General features: G+C 43.9%; 1 protein-coding gene across 11 annotated transcripts in view; it reads right to left on the reverse strand.

Annotated features, from left to right (window-relative positions):
• Nucleotides 1-15,734, reverse strand: part of LOC147012704 (protein phosphatase EYA4-like) — a 243,284-nt gene that overhangs the window by 147,380 nt on the left and 80,170 nt on the right. Inside the window, exon 1 of one of the 11 annotated variants that reach the window (XM_085853797.1) lies at nucleotides 6,213-6,351. The exons of the other annotated variants lie outside the window; for them this stretch is intronic. The gene's annotated coding sequence lies outside the window, so the exon portion shown is untranslated. Of the gene's footprint in view, nucleotides 1-6,212; nucleotides 6,352-15,734 lie in introns of those variants that run through there. 11 annotated transcript variants of the gene reach the window in all.

Below are 15,734 nucleotides of genomic sequence, written 5' to 3' on the forward strand. Positions count from 1 at the left end.
AGGTCATGGGTACAAATAGTAGCCAGGGTCAGGTCATGGGACAACTGGCCAGACTCCACTCACAATTGTAACCTGGAAAAATCATACGGCCACCACATTGGTGCTATGCAAAGCCAAAGATCTCAGTGCTGTAATCATCACAATCACCATGCCCTCCCTACAAGTTTTCCCTTCAGTGTAAAATGACCAAAGCAACTGTTAAAAGGAACATCTAATATTGAAAGGTTGGAGATGCAATGCGTCACAGGCCGTGTGAAAACCACAGTACGTATACGCCTCAGGCTTCAGTCCTTAGGCTTCAGGCCTCTGTTGTCAGCCTTTGGACCAGTGCAATTGGAATCAATCTGAGTGATATAACCACTATGTATTTTATATATGTGCATAGGCAGTGGACATGTTTTTGCTTCAAACCCAGGTTATTTTCTTATTTTTGAGAGCGATCAAAGCAGCAAACTGTTGCCTATACACACACGGCCCAAATAACTATGTAGCATTCTCTAGAGCAAGGGCCTTTACATCAGAGCTTCTGCGAGTCCTTGCTATATTTTACTTGTAATGATGTGTGTGGATATATATATATGTATATATATATATATATATATATATATATATATATATATATATATGTATATGTATATGTATATATGTATATATATATGTATATATATATATATATATATATATATATATATATATATATATATATATATATATATATATATATATACACACACACACATACACACACACACACACACACACACACACACACACACACACACACACACACACACACACACACACACACACACACACACACACACACACACACACACACACGGAAGAACAAAGTTGGTTTAGGGTCATTTATTGACACAATTAGGCTGCTCATGGTCACTTAAGAATTGCACTTCCACAGTGTTTCCGCATACCTTGCGGAATTGAGAGTTTGGCAGGTGACCGAGATGGGCCATCACATATAGGAGCTATGCTATTGCTGTTTGAATCACAGATTTTGTGAAGTCTGTGATGGCATGATAGTTGGGCAGATAAGGGGGTGGGAAAGAGTTAAACATTCTACTCTTTCGATGAGGAAATGAAGAAATATGTATTGATCGATGCGGGAATGCCCATTGCTTTTACGATCAGGAGGGGAGGGAAAGACAGAGTTGGGGCTGGGAGGGGGGGAGCAAAGATTGGACAGAGTTGGGAGGGGGACGTTTAGGCTTTGGAAAGAGGGAGGGTTGAGGAGTTGTGGTGGGGGGTAGGGAAGGAGTTTGAAGGCTTGGAGTGGGGAGGGGATTGAAGCCTTAGGGTTGGGGAGGGGAGGTTGAGGACTTGGAGTTTTGGAGGGGGGGGAGTGATGGGTTGGGGTTTGTGAGGACAGGGAGGGGTTGAGGACTTGAAGTCAAATTTTAGATAGTGCTGATGTTCCGCGAGTCCGTGCTTGTACATTAAAAATAAGAGTTCCGTTACAAGGAACTTCGATGCAGGAGGCTATTAGGCCCAAAAAAGCTTGAGCTTTTCTGACCAACCTATGTTGTTTATATGTGTTCTATCTTTTTTAAATGATGATTGTCAATGAAGGAAGCAGTACGTATCATTTTTAAAGTCTTTGGTATGACTCGGCTGAGATTTGAACCAACGATCTCCCAGACTCAGAGCGGACACTTTAACCATTACGCCAATGTTTCTTACAATCCCCTTTTCTGTCAACTGTGTCTTTTCTCTCAGTTCCAAAAATATTTTCTCTCTGTGCCCAAAGACTTCTTCTTGGCAATGGGCAAGTGGTCAAGGTATTATTTATAGAAGAGCAGCGTCCCACCGCAAACGGGCATGTCAACATCTTTGTATGGTACCTAAACAACAAACAAGGCCACAACTGTCAGTTCTCATCACCGATACCACGCCTCCACGTCGCAATCCACAGCTGACCCTTCCACTAATAGCGTGGGGAATTTCTGCGCAGGTTGCACGGTCGCTCAGCAGGGAACGGCACGTGTTGCTGCGGCCGCATGGAGTCAACCGAAGACTAAACCGCAGAAGCACTCCAACGTGTGCAGTCGTCACGCTCCGCTCCATCCCGTATCCTTCCGTACACCGCCCTCCACTTTCCGGGCAACCGAATGCTGGCCCAGTTTGCCGTGTTAGATACCGTGGCAATGGCCTTGGCTCCTCGACTTTAACAGCAGAGCATCACAGAGCTAGTGTTACATCACTGGTGGATTGTTTAAGATTGTAACCAAAACCTTTAACGGCTGAATGATAACAAAGACGAAACTTGGATTTCGGCAAACTCATTTTATAGTAACGATACAAAGAAGATTATGGAGCAAAGAAGTTACAGCGCTGGTTTATTGGCAATTCTGAGTGGAATATTTAGATTATAGGCAGAGGATTTAGAGAGAGCTCACACAAGTCAGGTCGATTCATAACATAAATTAACTTTTCCTTTTTTGTGACTCGACGTGAATATTAAATGCCAGTTTTTTTTTTGTTTTTTTTTACAAGGAAATTTTGCACAGGAGGCGGCCATTCGGCACATCATGCCTGCACCACACCAAGACCAGATTTTTAATAAATCCATCAATACCCCTTCCTTCCCTTCGTGTGCAGCCTTTTGTCTGCTATACTGGTACTCATTTTGCCAACCTCGGAAGGATGACAGGCTGAGTCAACCCCCTGGTGTTAATTCAGCAGAAAAAGGGGCTTGAACTCAGGACCCTAGGATCCCAAGACACCACCATAACCGCTAAGCCAACACCAGGTTAAAAATCTAAAATATAAAGCACAGAACACCCCCCCCTTCCTCTTCCCACCCCTTCCAAGATGCGATTCCTAAAATCCCAAAAGAGTAACTTTTCTATGACCAGCTGTTCACTGCGGAGCCATCGACTTATTACAAAAGCAAAAGTGAAGAACTATTTGACACCCATCCCACAAGTTACATTCCAGGAGCGTGTCCTTCGAAACTGCCGTCACATTTGTTCTGCTCAACACCTCACTACCGAAAACTACTTTTTGCATAAGCAACATGTTTATGGACCCTGATAAAAAATATAATCAGAAATGAAACGAGAAGGATACTCAGTAGAGCGCATACCTCCGTCAAGCTGATTAGTTTGCATTTTGTAACCCACTGATAGGCCGAATCCGGATTTGGACTTGCACTAAAATGTAATCGGCTTCTTCTTGTCACCTAACCAACTCATCCACCAGGTTTCGTCCTAATCCGTCCAAAACATTTTCAGATATCGTGCGATATATAATTTAAGCCCGAGCATCTCAATGGTGAAAAATCACTTGAAAAAAAATTCTCGGATCCAGATCCGGATTCAGATCTTCACCAAAACTGAATAAACTTTCTTGTTATTGTTACATACCAAACCTATCCCCAAAGGCTCATCAGAATCCATCCACAACTGTTTGAGATATCCTGCTATATGTCATTTTTGGCCCGATATTTCAATGGTGAAAAATCATTTTAAAATTATTGGATCCAGATCCAGATCCAGATCCAGATCCGAATCTTCACCGAAATCGAATAATTTCATCGTTGTCCCATTCCCAAGCTCTCCACCAAATTTCGTCCAAATCTGTCCGCAACTTTTTGAGATATCCTGTTCACAAACAAAACAAACAGAAAACAGACACAGACAGACAGACAGGGATGAAAATACAAGCTCCATCCACCATCGATGGCAGAGGTAACAATGGTGTCATGGAAAGCGATTATAAGGTAAAAACAAACAGTAGCATCCTCACCATGACAACTGTTCAAACATTGAAAAACGGGTTCTCCAGAGCGAAGTCTAAATTTTTAACCGGATATGAAACACGTTCTACAACTCAAAATGACTGGACGTTCAATGGAAATAAATAATAGTTCATTTTTGTTATTCAAGCAGACTTCATACATCAGGTAAATCCAGGTAATACAGTACTGTATCTTCAAAGATCACCACCCTTCCCACAACGTATGACAAATCCACCCTCGCCACCACAGGGATAAGAGCCCACCCTTGCCGTCATGTCATCACAAACCTACCCTGGCTGGCACGCAATCACAAACCAAACCGCCTGACCAACACGCTATGTGGAAAATCATCCTCACCAATAAATGTCTGTCCCTCCATCACGCTTTAGTCTAAAGGGTTCCTGCTGTCAGAAAATAATAAAATTGGTACCATTGGAAAGCTAATAATCAATTTACTTTGAACAAAAATTAGTGTCCATTTAATCATAAAAATGCCCGTTTTCAAAGCCCTCTTTCCGGTATTGAATAAGAAGTGGATATGAGAGGTTAATGTAGTGGTTGTAATGGGAACAATCTTATTATTCTACAACAGTAGGGACCCTATAGAATAAAGCTCGACAGACACGGAAGAAGCACCCAAATTCATACACTGTATGTATAGAAATACCTCTCAAAGCAATAGAAAACATATAATAGTGCATGGAAGCAGCACACCAACAACCACGATGACAGCAAGAACAACCACAACAACTATGTGTTATAACAATACACGTCGTGCATTACAACGTTTCACTTCATTTACATCCTCGTTGAGACTCACAGATAGACATGCAACGTCTTTCTGAAGTACAACATGCTGTATTTTCATTAAAGCCATGAGTGAAGCGAGTGGAAGGCATGACTAGTGTATTTTAAAAGATAGTAAAGTCTATGTTTGTCTTGGGAAATTTGGTGCATACTGCATAATACATGTTTACCGGTCTACATTATTCATGCTACCCACTACTTTGGCCAGAATGTCCTGGCTCAATATATTTGGACGCCAGGTGTTCCACCATGTTAAATATACCGAGAGACCTTGCAGTGGGGAATGTCCTGCAACTACCACCCCACCTTCAATCTCAGCATCTCCACTCTTAATGCCTCACAAGGTAGTGGAAGACTTCCATCACCTGGCACCAAAGATATTGAGCACAACCGGCAGTTCAAGCACGGATGCAACCGTAACTCGTGCTTCTTTCCCAGGATTATTTTTAGGTGCTCCCAAATGAAAAGGCACAAGCAATTAGATTTCAGCAATCAGCCACTGTGGCATCAGGCCAACAAGACAATAGCCTCGAGCATGGACTAGCCAGTTAGCACAACTGCTCCCCCCCCCCATCCAGCTCCACCAATCCCACCCCATCCCATTCTTTTCCACAAATTCACTTTCTCACTGCTGATGAAAGGACTTCTCAATCATACGCTAACACTTAACATGGATGCTAGTAAAACAAGTGGTCCCAATTACCCATCCACTCTGCACGAAGGAAATGTACAACTCTGCATTGAGGCACCTGTGCTGAACATTTGACAAAAAAAAACAAACAAAAAAAACAACAGCTGATAAGCAAATGAAGCCACAAGGGCAGGCAGGGTGGATAGCGACCACATTAAAATTGCTCAATTATTTTGAGAATAACAAGAAACTTTAGAAATGCTTGTAATTTCATCATCGCACAACATCTATGGATAAATTATCATGTTAATGAACATGTTATACGTTCCGTGAGATGAACACACCGGTGCCGTCAATCATGAGAATTGAAGTTCATGCTTTTCAAAGGAACTCGTCTCGTTGAAGGTGTGACCAAATTTCCGACATTCTGATAAAGAGCTAGCAGCAATTAAAAGCAAGCCTACTCAATGCACTTTCTCAATCTCGCACGACTCGAGGAAAAGTTTTCGAAAGTTTCCAAAACAAGTTTAAAACCCTGCTTGGTCAAAAGAACCATCCATTAATCTAAGAAAATAAAATTTGGATTTAATGTTAGGGTACCATGCAGCTTTAGAATCTCACTTCCTCCGTTATTTAAACGCACCTTGTGAATATTAGCAATTGCTTTCGACTCGGTCCGGCATTGGCAAAGGAGAACACAAGAGCTCGGTGGACAAGCGAGTTTCTCCAGAGAAGCATCGCAGGTAAGACCTGCAAAAAGCTTTCCGGCTTACTGGACAAAGAGAGCACAAGTGGATTTACAAATCCCTCTATCCCCCAAACACAGCTGCTAATCCAACCGAACAACAACCAAGGGTGACAGCCAAATCAAGAGTGACAACCAGCAGACTTGATACACCTGTTGAGGATCTTTGAAGTACGGTGATGCGTGAGGATCATCCAGGACTTAAAATAAGACTGATAAGAGGGAGAAGTACAAGTCCCAAATCGACAGGTACAAGTAGCCAGGGCCTTTACCTTTGCATCCACACTCAGTGGAAAAGAACTCCCAAGGACCTCATTTCAGCACCGACAACTAAGCATCATCATTCATTATCTCAGACACTGTACATCTCCAAATGTATCGATACCCATCATCTACCACTTCACTACAAGCTGTACCATGTCACCAGGGTATGTACCCAAATTGAGATGGCCTCCTGGCTGCAAAATGTCAGACTATTTTGAGACGTGTCCATCACATTGGAAATTTTCTTCTCCACCCACATCCTCCTGCTTCCTCATTAGGTCAGACAGAATCCAAGCAAATATAAAACAAACAAACAAATAGAAATACATTTTCCCTGGAGAAATACAAAAATAAATGATGTCAGCAATGCAATCTACAATCACACAAAGTCACTGAGTACTACTGAAACTTATCCCACCAAATAAAGTGAAGAGGGAAGAGGCCCAAGTAAATCATGAATCAGACAGGAATGGACACACTCTCATCCACCATCGCTCGAGGTTTATTTCTGCAGTTTTGCTGTGGTCGGTCATTCTTGAACACAACGCATTTACGAGTTCGCCGGATTGGGAAGCTAATTCTCACGTCTGCAAAGGCAACGCGTGCTGACCATGGATTTCTCCGGTAGGGCCCACTTTTGAGAGGCGTTATACAAGTATGAGGGGTGCTGCTTCATTCAGATATAACTGTTGAGGGAATTTGTCTTCACAGCATTGGCAACCAATATCCATAACCACACATTCACCAGTTTAATGCATGTGCTTAAAAAGAATCAAGATGCTGGAAAGTGGATCAAGAAAGAAGGTAGATTTCTGGTCAACGAAATCATGACATTTCCAGACAACGGAAATGTTAAGCTTGTTGAATTCACCAGATAATTGGCTGCACAATATAAGGTAACAATTGCCTCACCGATTGAAAGCACCTTGTGAGCAAGAGATTTTTGACAAGCGAGGTTAAAATATAGAATTACGTCCTGAGCTAAAGACATCTTCATATATGAAAGAAACTCACATTGAAGGAATACGAGAGTTTACTCACCGATAGGACAAGCATGTGTCTAAAGCTGGAAATACCTCGAAAAGTTATGCAAGCATTGCTTTTGGAACACACTGCACTTTCAAGGTCAGTTACGAGTCCAAACAAAAGTACAGGTACATTTAATGGGTCTTCACATGTCTCACCAATGACAATGAAGAGAAATTCAAAATTTGATGCACATTGTCAAAGTATAACAAGCAGATGCCGAGTGAGAATGAACGAGGGGGGGTGGCACTCCATGCCACCCCACTTAGAATGCTCCCTGCCACATTAAAAAAGAAGTACCCTGCTCTTCTGAAAATACATAAAATACCCTGAAAATAGTTCATTTATTTCCAAACTGAATGGACCCCTTCTGCGGTCTGCCATTTTACCTCAAGACCTTGAAATGCATGTCAGCATCACCTGCATGGAAGCCTGAGGATGGGTGGAGTGTGAAGCGTATCAGAAATAAACAAATAATTTATTCATATATTTGGAACTATCGTGCCGAGATTCCATCCCCTCCTCCCAACGCAAACCATGGTTGATGGTGGTCGTATGGCAGATCAGCTGCCGGGGTAGCTATCATTTCTTGAAGCGCGACTGTGTCGTTGATGCAGTGCCCCTCTATCAGTACACACACTGGAACTGGTACTCATTTCGCCGACCTCGGAAGGATGACAGGCTGAGTCAACCCCCTGATGTATTAATCCAGCGGCAAACGGGGCTTGAACTCAGGACCCTAGGATCCCAAGCCGCCACCCTAACCACTGAGCCAACACCAGGCAAAAACCATGGTTGATGCCCCCATCCCGCTCACAAGTGCTCCTTCTGAATGTGACCTGCACCCTTTCCCCTTCTATTTCAAGCTCGGGGTCTGCAAAGTATTTAAATACAACCGCTTCCTTATAGAGGACCCAGAATAATGCCTTAGATAAGCGTCTGAGACTCTAAACTTCATGCACTTAATTTATTTATTTACAGATTCTAAACCTCGTGAAGGAGCTGTGACACAAATCACTCACACAGCCAGACAGACAGAGAGATACATGAGACACCAACAGCCTGGACTTTAAACACAAACACAGCTGCCGAGATTTGGGGAAATGACATCACTTCCCAGAGCACTCCAGTGGGGCAACTTAGCATAACAATTGTGCATTTTGTGAGGAAAGCACCAAATTTGGCACACTTGTAACCTATCATATTATGAACAGATTTGAATATTGGGCCATCTCAAATTTTTTGATGGCAGTGGAAAATGGCTGCCACAGCCATCAGCGGCTGAATTTGAGATGGCCCAATATCCAAATCTGTTCATAATATGTTAGGCTACTCGTGTGCCAAATTTGGTGCTTTCCTCACAAAATGCACAATTGTTATGCTATGTTTAGCTAAGTTGCCCCACTACTCTGGGTACCTGTGCCATCATCTTTAAGATAGCACTTTTCTCTCCGCACTCAGCAGAGAAAGAGGAATTTCTTCCTCCCCATGAATGCCAACCCATGGGGGTTTTTATGTGCTCTATCCTTTTACATGTTGAGCATAAAGTAAGGAAGCAGCACATACCATTTGTAAAGTATTTGGTATGACTTGGCCAGCGTTCGAAATGCCCGACCTCCCAAACTCAGAGTTCCATTACATTATACATGTTAGTCCTTTTCTATGTAGTTTCCAAACAGTATCACATGATTTTTTTATTTGCCAGCAGGTAAACTGTTTGCGTTTCCCATGAGCTATTGGTAAAAATGTCATGCTTGTGACTCAAAATTTTTGAAGGAGGTATGTATTTTGATGACAGATTGTCCTTCCACCTTTAGTTGGATATCCTTAGTTGTCAACTTACTTAAATCAAAGGTATTCTGAATTTTGGGGAGGAAGAATAAAGTGTGGGTGGTGGGGGTTCTGTTTCAAAAATTATTCCTTCAAAATTTTTTTCTGTGATTGCAATAAATTAGTCAAGAGGAAAAACAAAGAAAAACGTGCGCCTTATCAGTGTGCAACTCTGCCAAAGACGGTTACAAGCATGTTTGAAAAAGGAGGATGATTGGGCGTTGGGCTAGCAACCCGACCCTATAAAAAAACCAAATAACACTATAGAAAGAGCAAGCTGCCCAATGTCCCAAAACTGGGACGGGAGGAATTAACTAACTGACGATGAGTGTGCAAAGATAAATAACAATCAAACCCGTCAACCACATATAATTTTGAGCAAGCAATTCAAATCCGAAATACCTTCATACAGACTTTATAAAACGTCTTTTTATATTCAAAGTCTCTGCTCGTGGAGGAGCTGGAAGTCTTTGGGGATAGGAGGGAGGGTTACCTGAGGGTAGAAAACATTATTGTTTTGGATTGGGGATGATCTGAGATGGTGGTGAACAGTTTTGAAGACCTGGAGGGAAGAGTGGAATTGAAGAGAATGTGGAAGTTTGTTCCAGAGTTGGGAAAAAAGAGGAACAAGTTCTGGATTTTGGGAGTTGAACAAGAAGGGAATTGATGGTGGACTGTGTATGCCCTGCAGAAACCTGGGGGATAAAGAATGGAAAGAGCAGGGGGTGCAAGACCAAAAAGGATACGGTAGAAGATAGAGATACCACCTACCTGTCGGTGATGGCAAAGTGATAGGACCATAAACTCAGCTTCATCACGGAAGATTCCAATGATCTTGAAGTGGGGGAGGGGAGAGGGGGCTCCTGTTCATCCTCAAGCTATGGTTGCTGTTGTTGTTTTGTATGCAGCCTGTGGCTGCTGGTTACATCATTTTCTGGAAGCGCGGCTGTGCCGCTGATGCAGTGTTCCTGTTTCCAGTAAGCTGGTACTCATTTTGCCGACCTTGGAAAGATGACAGGCCGAGTCAACCCACCTGGTGTTATTTCAATGGAACGACAGAGGTTTCAACTCACGACCCAAAGATCTTCAGCCAGGTACCTTAACCATGAAGCCAACACCAAGCTTAAAGCTATGGTAAACAAATGCATCATTTTAACAACATTTATGATTAAGTACAGCATTCATGGTTCGCTAAGCCAGTTGGCGTCAAATCTTTGGTCGTGGTTACTTAATGCATGTTGGAGAATAACAAGTTGTACAATTTGTTCTCTGTGTTCACCTGTGTGTCAATTATATCAGGAGGTCGCCAAATTTTCGATGCAGGGATTGCACGGACACAATATTCTGCAGGTATAATACAACACAAATCCCCTCCTTCCCACCCCCTCCCAACAAAAAATAACAATAATTGAAAAAAAAAAACGATCAATAGACATATGAATATCCCTTTAAAGTACCCATCAGTCGTCTAGGGAGGATTTCACATCCAACTAGAACGGCACTCCGTAGAGCACATACCCTCCGCCAGGTTGAACTATTTACGTTTTGTATCCCACTGCTTGGCCAGTTCTGCATCCAGACATGAACCAAAATCAAATTGCCTTGTTCATATCATCTATCTAACTCATCCACAACTTTTTGAGATATCGTGCTATAGTCGTGCCCAAAAATATTGGCACAGTTGCACTTTCTTCAAGTAACTCACAATTTTCTCTGAAAATAAGTTGTAATTGACAAAAATCGTCTCCACAATTCTTTATTTCACTGTTAATATTACAGAACCTTTGTTTTTGATTCAGAACTTCAAATATCCTTTTAAATCAGAAAATAAAAAGAACTGGCATTGACAAAATTATTGACACCCTCAACTTAATATTTGGTATCACAGGCTTTGGACAAAATACCTGCAGTCAAGCACTTCTCCTCTTCTTCTTCTTCTTTCGGCTGCTCCCGTTAGGGGTCGCCACAGAGGATCATCCATTATGATCCGCATAGTGATTTGGCACATGTTTTACGCCGGATGCTCTTCCTGACGCAACCCTGGTCGCCTCTTACGACACAGGGATTCAGTCAAGCACTTCCTCAAGCCATAAATGAGCTTCCTACAACTCTGTACTTGCAGTTTGGCCCACTCTTCTTGTGCAAACTGCTCCAGTTCTCCCAGATTTGAATGGTGCCTTCTCCCAATTGCTGTTTTCAGATCTCCCCACAGGTGTTCAATGGGATTTAGATCTGATTCATTGCTCGCCACTTCAGAACAGCCCAGCGTTTTATCTTGACCCATTCCTGGGTGCTTTTTGAAGTGTGTTTGGGGAATTTGTCCTGCTGCAAGATCCATGACCTTCGAAGGGGACCCAGCTTTCTAACACTGGGATGAACATTGCACTCCAAAATGCCTTGGTAATCTCCTGATCTCATGATGCTGTGCACACATTCGAGGCACCCAATGCCAGAGGCAGCACAGCAACCCCCCCCCCAAAAAAAAATCACTGAACCTCCTCCATGTTTGACTGGAGGGAAGGTGTTATTTTCTTTCAGGGCTTCATTTTGTTTTCTGTAAACATAGAGATGATGTGCTTTCCCTAAAAAGCTCTAATTTGGTCTCATCTGTCCACAAGACATTCCCCCAGAATGATTTTGCTTGTTCAGGTGTGTTTTCACAAACTCCAGTCGGGCTTTCTTTTGTCTCTTTCTCAGCAGTGGGGTCCTCCTGAGTCTTCTACCATAGAACCCCCTTTCATCGAGTTGGCGACAGAGGGTGTGAGTTGAAACTGTCGTACCTTGTGTCTGAAGGTCAGCTTGAATCTGTTTGGCAAATGATCGAGGTGCTTTCTCCACCATTCAAACAATCCTTCGCTGCAATCTTCGATCAAGTTTTCTCTTGTGTGGCCACGTACAGGGAGTTTGGCGACAGTGCCATCAACCTTAAACTTGCTGATAGCATTGTGTACAGTTGACACGGGAACAACAAGGTCTCTGAAAATGGACTTGTAGCCTTGTATTGAGATTGTCCATGCTTGGCTACAATATTGTGTCTGACATTCTCAGACAATTCTCTGGTTTTTTTTTTCTCCATGCTCATTGCAGTACACCCAGTGACACCAAACAGCAGAATGACTCCTTTTCTCTATTCAAACTGTTTGAATGAGTGATTTTTATATTGCATGCACCTGTAACTCACCAATGGTGAGTTTAATTCCAAAGTAAAGGAGAATCACCTGCTTGAAATCTAATTATGTCTAACAACTTCTTAAAGGTGGCAATAATATTGTCTAGGACAGTGCTACTCAAAGTGGTGGTACGCGGACCGGTGCCGGTACGCGAGTCATTGACGACCGGTCCGCGGCGAGTTTCCAATTTCACATTATCATAATATATAACATGTAATGTATAAAATTTAAATGGATAAAATCTTGAAAAATAATATATTTAAGCCAACAAATTCAAAACACCAGAGAGAGAAGTCTATATATGTATGTATGTGTATATATATATATATATATATATAAAAAAATATATATATATATATATGTATGTATGTGTATATATATATATATATATATATAAAAAAATATATATATATATATATTTTTTTTTTTGTTGTAGATTTCCGCCCGCCGGCGTGCGAACGACCGAGTCTAACCAATAGCGGTCGCTTCGCCCACCTAACGGACAATCCAGTCGCGGCTTTCCGGATCAACGCCGGAAACCAGCCACGGGTGCGTTTTTAACCACACCACAACGTTGTCCGCACTCTACCCGCGCTACAGGGTCCGATCGCCAAATCTTCGATTTACCCAATTATTCGCGCGGGTAGGTTACCGAGAGATTGTACCTCAACGGAAACGCTTGGAAACGAGCCGCTTAAGCAGCTCGCTTCCTTTTGGGATAACCAAGCGGGGTATTATCGCGCAGTTCCGTTGGACCCGATCACTTTACCGACTATTAAGAAACCAACTATATTCCGAGTGCAAGATGGCAGCTCAATTAAGGGAAGAGGACGCAACAAACAGGTTTACATTCACACAAGGACATTTATTATAATAAAGCACATATGCAATTAAACAAGTCAAAACACGTATGCAATTATACAAGCAACAAAAGCATGACAAAAGAACTACGACCGTCTATACGAAATGCGATGCAAACATTTACAGCACACGAAGCACTTAACAATTTCCGACTTATTAGACGGGCCCACCGACACACGTATGCACACGTATACACACACACACACACACACACACACACACACACACACACACACACACACTCACACACACACACACACACACACACACACACACACACACGAAATGGCGGCAGAGGCCTTTAATTACGGGCTCCAGCTCCGAGGACAGGTGAGCTGAAACTCAGAACCTATCTCAAACCTCTCCACCTCGTGTGGTTTTCAAGTTGCTCGGACCGGGGCTCCAGCGAGAGCGAGCTGGACCCAATCGCCGCGAGCTGCGATCCTTCCCGAGCTCCCGTGAATCCTCCCGCACTTCTCAACACGTGCTGGTGAGACGAGGCGCCGATCCTTCCCGTCGATGCGTCGTTTCCCCGAGGAACCACCTTCAAGAAGAGGTTGATGAGTCGCACCAAGCCGGGAACCAAAATGGAGAACAAAGAGCTCCATAAACCAAGAAGAAGAAGAAGCCACCATTCGCAGCTCGAGCCAAGCAACCAGCTCAACTCTCCTCCAAGCAAAGCAGCTCGAAGCAAAAAGCTCTCCCGAGCCAAGCAGAAGCCGAAGCTCACTGAACCACCAAAGCAAAAAGCCTCCAAAAAGCCCCCTCCCGAGCCAAGCCTCAGCCGAAGCTCACTGAGCCAGCCGAAGCAAAAAGCTTCCGAAGGCCTCAACCCTAATCCAAGCCAAACAGGACCCGAAGGTCTGCTGAGCGACTACTCTCTCCGAAGCAAAAAGCTTACTACTCCAACTCCCAACACGAACAAAGAAAAGATCTCCTCTTATCCTTCTCTCGCCCCCTCCCCCACGCCCGGCGTGACTCATGCCCTCGTGTTCCCCCCCCCCGCTCAACCGCGGATGGGAGGGAGTTGTTGACATCATGAGTCACGGGACGGCAGGTTCTTCTTCCTCTTCGCAGAAGAGGGGGAGGGATGTCTCCATTGTTCATTCCCTAACTATTAAATTGATCCGCAGCGCATCCAATCGATTTCTGAACATTGAAACAATGAAAGGTGAGCTATCTTGGGAACAAGCACTTATCGACATAGCTGACTAAAGGAACTTGAATGTTGTGTGCAATCAAATTTCCAAATTCGTAACACCACCCCCTCCCCTTTTCACAGACTCATGCCGAGTCGTCAAATTTTCGTGTGACCAGCACGTGTAAGTTTTCCCCCAGTACGTTCTACCTTTGGATCCCTGAGTGCGACATTTCTTTATACGTGTTCCAAAAATAAATAACCTAATGCGCTGCGTAACTACCCAAACTCTGACAGACTCATTCGGACAACTTAACTGAAATTGCCGGCGCTAAAACAAACATGCAGGTGGGGTTCCACGTATGTACAATTTTCACTCAACTTATCCATTACTTAACCATGGTCCAGGACTTGTGATCTGTGAAAGGGGAGAAGGTAAAAGTCGTTTCAAAGTCCATTGATGAAGGGGAATGGATGGAGATGGTCGCAAAACACAAATGAGCATGATGGATGCACGGGCTGAATGCAGGGTAGTCCTTGCAAAACTGGATGGTCCTGGCGCACATGGTGATGGATGGACACAGGGGCAAACGCAAACAAGGGCTAGCAGGCATGGGGTCATGGCAGAGGCAGGCAACTAGACATGGCAAGGTAAGTCCATGCAGAACAGGCGGCTGCAGCACAACAGGCCGGCAGGTGAAGCTGGCCGGCCTCTGGTGTGGTTCCATCAGGTCTGGAGGGTGTGCAGTGGTGCCGGCCGCTCTGAAGGCGGGCTCGGACCTAGCCTACTGTCTCCCCCCACTCTATCGCCTTTGCCTGTCGCTGTCCATACCCACTCCCTTAATTTGCCACAAAACACAACAAAATTTAGCCCCTCTTTTTTTATTTCCCTTTTATAATTGTCTCCATAACCCCCTTTATCATCATTGTCCGGCTTGCTTATCATGTCCACCTAGTCTACTCCCAACCCCTAAAATCCTTTTTAGAGGGGAATAGGGAGAAACCAGTGTCCTGTCTCGAGGACCAATGAAGCCTCAGAATGGCCTCTTCAGAGTTCAGCAATCTACCCAGGCGAGTCCAGCGGCCTACAACGAGCGAAGGGATGGATGGTGTGAAGGGGTACATCTCCTATCTACCCGAACATTCATTAACCTGAAACTACCCCGGGGCTTTCCAAAAACGCCTCACACCTTTAAACTATCGGTTATAAAAACCATGAATCCCGTTGCCTGTGTTGGTGTCCATTATAAATTTGGGCCTTGCCCTCAAATTTTCATCCGTGCCCTCGCACAATTTCCTGGCTGGGCAGCGTGGCTCAACTGGCAGGAACTCCCCTCTGCCGAACTCTAACCATGGCACCCCCAGGCCCGCAGGCTGCCTCCGAGCCGAGCTGTTCCCTATGAATGCGGGGGGTTGCCCTCTCTGGCATTGCCCCCCTCCGATACCACGTGGTGTGTTGATGCCCCGGGTCCCTTTCCGAGGGTCGCCCGTGCCCACTACACTGC

Source organism: Eptatretus burgeri, chromosome 14 (genome assembly GCF_056783735.1).
Source record: "Eptatretus burgeri isolate ZD-2024b chromosome 14, Ebu_testis_v1, whole genome shotgun sequence".
NCBI classification, from domain to species: Eukaryota; Metazoa; Chordata; class Myxini; order Myxiniformes; family Myxinidae; genus Eptatretus; species Eptatretus burgeri.